The sequence below is a fragment of the Molothrus aeneus genome, unplaced genomic scaffold, assembly GCF_037042795.1.
Source record: "Molothrus aeneus isolate 106 unplaced genomic scaffold, BPBGC_Maene_1.0 scaffold_166, whole genome shotgun sequence".
NCBI classification, from domain to species: Eukaryota; Metazoa; Chordata; class Aves; order Passeriformes; family Icteridae; genus Molothrus; species Molothrus aeneus.
In genome coordinates this window covers 90,882-99,892 of record NW_027098829.1, presented here as the reverse complement: position 1 = coordinate 99,892, position 9,011 = coordinate 90,882, and positions in this window count along the sequence as shown.

Sequence of the window (9,011 nt, the reverse complement as noted above, 5' to 3'; positions counted from 1 at the left end):
AATGCTACTGATCACCTTGCTCTCCTGAACTTGATTTCTGGGATCCAGCTATACTTCCTAAAAATAAAGACAAAAAAAAAAAGCTGTAACAGGGCCACACTTGACACACCCCCTGCAGAAACAAATGGTGACTGACCTGCTTGCGGGAACCCCCTCACCCAGGATGGGGGGCTCTGCCATGGGTGCAATGCATCTGCACCTGAAAGAAAGTCAGAACATACGTCAAACACCTGCAGGATAACTCAAAAGCTGCAAACACCTTAGGTCAATCTAGGAATGGCATCTAGAGTCCAACTACACCCCACATTACAAACTTCAAGTCCCCGGGACTTCTCCTACTGCACACCAGGCTATGCGGAAGGGCAGAGCAGCTCCGGCACAATTGTGTGCAGACACCCGTGACACAGGACAGGACGTGACAGACAACGGGGACACAACATGGACAGAAATCTCCTGGCAAGGAAAATGGCTGCGAGGACTGAGAGAATGCAAAAGGAGATGACTGAGGAGAGACCAATGGTGAGCTGATGAGGCTCAGAGAAACCTGGAGGAACAAGATGCTAACCGAATGATTTATTCCAAGAACTGCAAAGATGGATGCCCGAGAATCCTACGGCCAGAAGCCTCTACCTGCCCTCACGTTCTTTCAAGTCCTAGTCCGCCATAATGGATCCTGGCGGGGCAGAGCTGTCCACACAGCTCAGAACAAGACCTGAAAAGACATCTGACCGGATGCTTCTAAAGAGACAAGAGAGTCTGATGCCTGTCTGAGCTCCTGAGGCAAAAGTTCTATGGCCTGGCTGCCAGGCCGAGGAATGCAGAGATCGCAGGTGCTAACAATGATGCCAGGGTTTCTGACAGGCCCCTCCAAGGCCTAAGGTAAAGGACATGACATATGCAAACACACATAATATACAAAAGACAAGTGACACGATACACACCGGGACTGCTCTGCCCTGCGCACCTCAGCACTGTGATCCAAAGCCAGGCTTTGCTTTTATGGGGCCTAAGGGGCCACTTCATGGACACCCCCATCTCCAAAGGAGATTCAAAAATCCCTCCCGGTGGGTCCCTGCCCTGCGCCCCGCTTTCATCCCCTCTGTGGGTCGTAGCCCTCTACTTATCTCTCGGACATCTGGGGATGCAGGTCCGTGTCAGGTGCAACAGAAGGCAGCCTCAACATCTGGGAAGTTCCTGCTGGCACTGTTGTTCAACAACTCCCTGTTGTTTCTTAGTCAGCTACATGAAAGAAATGCAAATATCAATGCATGATCTCTGCAGCACACTGGCCAAAACCCAACAATTCTGCCACTCACGGTTCTCCTAAGAATGCCCGGCTCCTGGGGCCGCACCCTTCGGCCACGCTTCGAGGCTGATGTCATTGTCACGGGGTAAGCCTGGGGTAAGAGGAGACGAGGTGATGTGGAATTGCTGAAACCTGAGCAGACCCTCGCTCCTCCTCCCTACTTCCCCGACTCCCCGCAACTCCTTGGCACCTGCCCAAGACCACCTGGATGGCACCTTTAAATAGAAAAGTTCTGGGCTTCATCACCAGGTCCTGTAACGCATCCACAGGGCTCACATGTGCAGGGAACCCGGTGCATCGGCCGGCTGGTGACGGGGGCTTGGCAGGCTCCGAGTGGATTGCCTAAACCACAAAAAAGAGAATGGAAGCTTAGAGCAGCACCGGAAACTGAGACCTGAGCAATAACAGCTACTTCTCTCCACTGCTCACCTTGACTGCTGGTATCCAGATTTACTTCCTAAAAAGAAAGACAAAGAACAGTGCTGTAACAGAGTCACCACATACACTTCTGCTGCAGAGACAAATGGTGCCTCACCTGCTCAGGGGAAACCACTCACCCGGGATGGGGCCTTCTGGCACACATTTAATCCATCTGAATCTGAAAAAAATGTCAGGACAAGAGTCAAACTGTTGCAGGATAACTTAAGAGCTCCAGATAGCCTGTGTCCATCTACAAATCCCACCTAGAGTCCAACTACACCCCACATTACAAACTTCAAGTCCCCGGGACTTCTCCTATTGCACCAGGCTATGCGGCAGGGCAGAGCAGCTCCGGCACAAATGTGTGTGCAGACACCCGTGACACAGGACAGACGGGACGTGACAGACAACGGGGACACAACACGGACAGAAATCTCCTGGCAAGGAAAATGGCTGCGAGGACTGAGAGAATGCAAAAGGAGATGACCGAGGGGAGACCGATGGTGAGCTGATGAGGCTCAGAGAAACCTGGAGGAAGAAGATGCTAACCAAATGATTTATTCCAAGAACTGCAAAGATGGATGCCCGAGAATCCTACGGCCAGAAGCCTCTACCTGCCCTCACGTTCTTTCAAGTCCTAGTCCGCCATAATGGATCCTGGCGGGGCAGAGCTGTCCACACAGCTCAGAACAAGACCTGAAAAGACATCTGACCGGATGCTTCTAAACAGACAAGAGAGTCTGATGCCTGTCTGAGCTCCTGAGGCGAAAGTTCTAGGGCCTGGGTGCCAGGCCGAGGAATGCAGAGATCACAGATGCTAACAATGATGCCAGGGTTTCTGACAGGCCCCTCCAAGGCCTAAGGTAAAGGACATGACATATCCAAACAACACATAATACACAAAAGACAAGTGACACGATACACACCGGGACTGCTCTGCCCTGCGCGCCTCAGCACTGTGATCCAAAGCCAGGCTTTGCTTTTATGGGGCCTAAGGGGCCGCTTCAGGGACAGCCCCATCTGCAAAGGAGACTCAAAAACCCCTCCCAGTAATTCCCAAACCAGCCCCCGGCTTTCATCCCCTCTGTGGGTCGTAGCCCTCTACTTATCTCTCGCACAGCTGGGGATGCCGGACTCGGGTGCGAAGAAAGGCCGCCTCGTCAGCCGGGAAGGTCCTGCTGGCACCGGGCTGGTGTCTCTTAAACAGCTGTATTAAAGAAAACCAAGCATCAGTGCCCGATCTTGGCAGCCCCTCGGCCAAAACCCCACAAGTCTGCTACTCACCGTGCTCCTAAGAACGCTCAGCTGCTCGGGCCGCACGCTTCGGGCACGCTCAGAGACCGAAGCCGTCGTCACAGGGGGTAAGCCTGGGCTAAGAGGAGATGAGGTGATTTGGCATGGCTCAAACCTGAGGGGACCCTCACTCCTCCTCCCTACTTCCCCGACTCACCGCAACTCCTTGGCAGCTGCCCAAGGCCACCCAGATGGCACCTTTAAATAGAAAAGTTCTGGGCTTCATCACCAGGTCCTGTAACGCATCCACAGGGCTCACACGTGCAGGGAACCCGGTGCGTCGGCCGGCTGGTGACGGGGGCTCGGCCGGCTCCGAGTGGATTGCCTAGACCACAAAAACGAGAATGGAGACTTAGACTTGCCCCAGGAATTCAGACCTCAGCAAAAAGAAATGCTACTGATCACCTTGCTCTCCTGAACTTGATTTCTGGGATCCAGCTATACTTCCTAAAAATAAAGACAAAAAAAAAAAGCTGTAACAGGGCCACACTTGACACACCCCCTGCAGAAACAAATGGTGACTGACCTGCTTGCGGGAACCCCCTCACCCAGGATGGGGGGCTCTGCCATGGGTGCAATACATCTGCACCTGAAAGAAAGTCAGAACATACGTCAAACACCTGCAGGATAACTCAAAAGCTGCAAACACCTTAGGTCAATCTAGGAATGGCATCTAGAGTCCAACTACACCCCACATTACAAACTTCAAGTCCCCGGGACTTCTCCTACTGCACACCAGGCTATGCGGAAGGGCAGAGCAGCTCCGGCACAATTGTGTGCAGACACCCGTGACACAGGACAGGACGTGACAGACAACGGGGACACAACATGGACAGAAATCTCCTGGCAAGGAAAATGGCTGCGAGGACTGAGAGAATGCAAAAGGAGATGACTGAGGAGAGACCAATGGTGAGCTGATGAGGCTCAGAGAAACCTGGAGGAACAAGATGCTAACCGAATGATTTATTCCAAGAACTGCAAAGATGGATGCCCGAGAATCCTACGGCCAGAAGCCTCTACCTGCCCTCACGTTCTTTCAAGTCCTAGTCCGCCATAATGGATCCTGGCGGGGCAGAGCTGTCCATACAGCTCAGAACAAGACCTGAAAAGACATCTGACCGGATGCTTCTAAAGAGACAAGAGAGTCTGATGCCTGTCTGAGCTCCTGAGGCAAAAGTTCTAGGGCCTGGGTGCCAGGCCGAGGAATGCAGAGATCGCAGGTGCTAACAATGATGCCAGGGTTTCTGACAGGCCCCTCCAAGGCCTAAGGTAAAGGACATGACATATCCAAACAACACATAATACACAAAAGACAAGTGACACGATACACACCGGGACTGCTCTGCCCTGCGCGCCTCAGCACTGTGATCCAAAGTCAGGCTTTCCTTTTATGGGGCCTAAGGGGCCACTTCATGGACAGCCCCCACCTCCAAAGTGGACTCAAAAACCCCTCCCAGTGGGTCCCTGCCCTGCACCCCGCTTTCATCTCCTCTGTGGGTTGTAGCCCTCTACTTATCTCTCGGACATCTGGGGATGCAGGTCCGTGTCAGGTGAAAAGAAGGCAGCCGCGACATCTGGGAAGTTCCTGCTGGCACTGTTGTTCAACAACTCCCTGTTGTTTCTTAGTCAGCTACAAGAAAGAAATCCAAATATCAACGCATGATCTCTGCAGCACACTGGCCAAAACCCAACAATTCTGCGACTCACCGTTCTCCTAAGAATGCCTGGCTCCTGGGGCCGCACCCTTCAGCCGCGCTCCGAGGCTGATGAAAACACAGGAACGGATGCTTAGAGTTGCACTGGAAAGCGAGACTGGAGCATTAACAACTGCTTCTGTACCCTACTCAATGCTCACCTTGCCCACCTCACCTTGACTGCTGATATCCAGCTTTACTTCCTAAAAAGAAAAAGAACAGAGCTGGAACAAAGTCACACTTTACACTCTCCCTGCAGAGACAAACGGTGACTGACCTGCTCGGGGGAACCTCCTCACCCGCGATGGGTGGATGGATTTTGCCCTGGATTTTATCCTTCTGCGTCTGAAAGAAAGCGAGGACAAAAGTCAAAGGGCTGCGGGATGACTTCACAGCTCCAAACATCTTCTGTCTATCTAGGAATATCATCTAGAGTCTGGCAACGCCCCACAAACTGCAAGTCCCTGGGACTTGTCCTCTGGCAGCAGGCTATGCGGCAGGGCAGGGCAGAGCGGCTCCGGCACAAATATGTGCGGACACCCGTGACACGGAACGTGACAAACAGGGGGACAACAAACACAACACAGCATGCTTGTGGTGAGGGTCTCGAGGGGAAAAGGCAAAAGGGACCCCAAAGACACACTAGGTAACACGGTACGCCGGACAACACGACGGGGACCGGAACTGTTCTGCGCTGCCCGCCTGAAAGCTGCCATCAAAAGTAGAACCTCTCCCTTTAGCTGTCCTAAGAGGCCCCTTGGGGGAGATTGCTTTTCCCTCTGCTAATTTTTAAATCTGTCCCAGGAACTCCCGACCCGCTGCTCTCCCATTGTCCCATCTCCAGGCCGTGGCCCCGACTTATCTTTTGGATGATCGGTGACGTGGATCCACGTTGCACCTGAAATGAGTCTGCCTCAGAGGGCCCCGTGATCGCCTGTTAGCCTCTCGGTCAGCTACAATAAAGAAAAACAAAACCAATGTATGAGTACAGAGTTATGTGGGCCAAATCCCAGCGAGTCAGCTACTTGCCCTCTCCTGAGTGTGCCTGGCTCCTTCAGGCTCCAGCTTCATCCTGATTCCAAGGCTGCGGCCGTTACTGTGAGTGGCACCTGGGTTAGAGAAAGGCAAAGTTAAATGGCATTCCTGTGAGTGCAGTGGATGACCTTGTGTGCTGTAAGACGTGTGAATGCCTCTGATCGGCTTCTAAAAGGCCTGGGGTGGGGGGCTCAAATAAACACCCTTTCTCACCCTGCTGCCTTCAAAACCACCCCCCCAACAATAACTCCTAACTGGATACCCGCTCAGCCTCCCTCTCCTAGTCACAATCCTCAACTCACCTGAAGCCTCAATCTCAAACATCATCTTGGACACTGGGCAGATCCCTCTTGGGACACGATGAATCTGCTGAAAAGCGTTGTAGTTGACACAACCTGGAGCCTCTTGAAGCTGCGCTCCTCCTAAAAAAAAAAAAAAAAAAAAATCAGAACAAAACCAGAAAAACCAGAAATTACAAATGCACTTCACTACCCCTAAACACAAAACCCAAAATCATTAACTTAAATACTCCCTGTATTCTATGCTGTTTTCTTCACAGTATCTTCAAAGCCTCTGTTGCTTTAGATGCCCAGAAACACCTGCTGAAAACAAGCTGAGATAAGCTGAAAGAGCCTCTTACCTGAAATGAGAGGAGAGCTCTGATCCCAGCACATCCCAGAGGGGGAATGAAGGCTCTGAGCAAAGGCTGGGGTTAATATACCCCTGATGGTGCCCGCCTCTCGTTCCCGTGGCACCCGGGAAAAGGGAGGGGGCAAATCCCACCGGGCATAAAAGCCCTCAGAGCAGTTGCAGCTGTTTGGCTCCTCTGACTCGAGTTCAAGGGGAGTATAGGGCTTGTTATAGAAGGAAATTCTTCAGAAAAATAACAGCACTTTCTTTTTTACAACAACTACTTGGAGTAAAAGGGCAGAAAACTGCTAAGACATAAAACTTTGTGTTTAGGTATTATAGCTAGATAAATTGGGTAATTTGCTGTTAACTTATATAATTATTCTTTATTGATCACTAAGTAGCATATCACATGTGACCTAGTAGGGTGGAGAAGAATACTAATGATGTAAATAGTGTAAGTCTCCTTGGGACTCCTAATTCGGCCTATCTACGTTGTAAACAAAAATAAGAAAACAAGAAACCTCCTGGGCAGCATAATGGTTAAGTACATGCCAGGCTCACCCTTCTCTGAGATAGCTGGTCCAAAGGCACAGAAGGAGTGCCCAGAAATTAATATTAAAATCCTTAAAATGCTGAAAAAGAGCTTCCTTCAAGTGAACCCGTAAAAATGAGAAACTGGGGCAGTTAGCTCCACTGAAACTGATAAAATGGCAAATAAACCAATTCTGCCCTTTAATTTATTCTCCAAAAATATTGTGAAAAGAAGGGTTCTCCTCAATTTAAATCCCTCCAGCAACGAAAAAAGAGAAATTTTTCCCTCAATCAAAACCCTTAACAATGAGGAACAGCTGGGGAAGGTTTTCAGGAGGCACTTAAGACTAACAAAGCAGCCTGACTTTACGGTGGTGGCAGCTTGGGTCTGGGAGACATCCGGCACAATGACCAATTTTCAGCGTGCAGCCGGCCACTCTGGGCCACAGGCCCCTGAACACCAGCGCTGGCCCTTTTCCCTGGCAAACAAAACTAGCCCAGGTTACTGATGGTAGATTGCAGGAGACACTTAGCACTGTCAAAGCAGCCCAAGTTGGCACTGGTGCCAGCTTGGGTCGGGGAAGCATCCTGTGTATTGCGGAATTTCAGGAGGCAGCTGGCCACTCTAGGCCACAGGCCCCCAAACACCAACCTGAGCCCTTTTCCTTTTGCCAAGCAGCCCTCAGGCTCTGTCTGTCACCCTCAAGCCCCCCCTATGCCCCCCAAGGCCCCTTCAGCTGCCCCTCAGCCCCTGTGTGTCACCCTTGACCCCTCTCCTTTGCCCCTCAGCCCCCAGCTTCTCTGTGTCACCCTACAGCTGCCCCTGCCACCCTCAGCATCCCTGTGTGTCACCCGCTGTCCCCTCTTCCTCACTCAGCTCCCAGCCTCTGTCACCCTCAAGCCCCCACAGTGCCCCTCAAGCTGCCCGTCAGCCTCTGTCATGCCCTGAAAGGACCCTAAAAAATCCTATCAATTACCTTAAAAGCCCTAGTTTTCAAAGTGTCCTAAACACCCCACAGAAACCTAAAAATAGCCTCAAAATACACTAAAAATACCCTACTTTTAAAAAGCCCCTAAAACACCCCTGAAAATCCTCAACGAACCTTTAAAAAATCCTTAAATAATCCTAAAAGAGCTCTAAGAATACCTCTTAAATCTTTAAAATGCCCTGATAAGACTCTAAAAAAAACCCTAAAAAATTCCCCTCAAAACCTTAGAAATACCAAAGTCCTAAAAAAGTTCTCCATATACCCTCAACACTCCTCTAAAAGCCCGAGAAACTTATAAGTCGTCCTAAAAAAGTCCCAAGAATACCCAAAACCACCCCTAACAATTCCAAGTAGTAGTTAGACAGCCCTTAAAATACCATAAAATAATTCTGTTATAACTCTGAAAAAGCTCTAAAGGTATCCTAAACATTCCCAGAGAATTCCTAAAAAACTCCTGCAAAGAAAAAATCCCTAAAATAGCCATTAAAAGCCCTGAAAAAAAACTAAAAAAAATCCCTAAAAACTGTTCAACCCTTAACTGTAACTCTGTAGCCTCCAAACATCATCTCTACCTATTAATTGGGGTAATTGCCTGCACCTGCTGGGAGAGTTCTGGGGCTGTCCCACCATGAGGGCTGCACCAGTACCCCAACACTACCTGGTACCCTGTGTCCTTTGCCCCCCTAACCCTCAGTGTCAGCTCTCTGCTGGTCCAGCCCCCCCCCTTTGCCCCTCAGCCCACAATGTCTGTGTGCCACCCCAAGCCCCCCACAATGTCTGTGTGCCACCCCAACCCCCCCCCACAATGTCTGTGTGCCACCCCAAGCCCCCCCAATGTCTGTGTGCCACCCCAAACCCCCCACAACCTCTGTGCGCCACCCCAAGCCCCCCCCACAATGTCTGTGCACCACCCCAAACCCCCCACAACGTCTGTGTGCCACCCCAAACCCCCCCCACAACGTCTGTGTGCCACCCCAAGCCCCCCCAATGTCTGTGTGCCACCCCAAACCCCCCCACAATGTCTGTGTGCCACCCCAAACCCCCCCCACAACGTCTGTGTGCCACCCCAAGCCCCCCCAATATCTGTGCGCCACCCCAAACCCCCCCCAC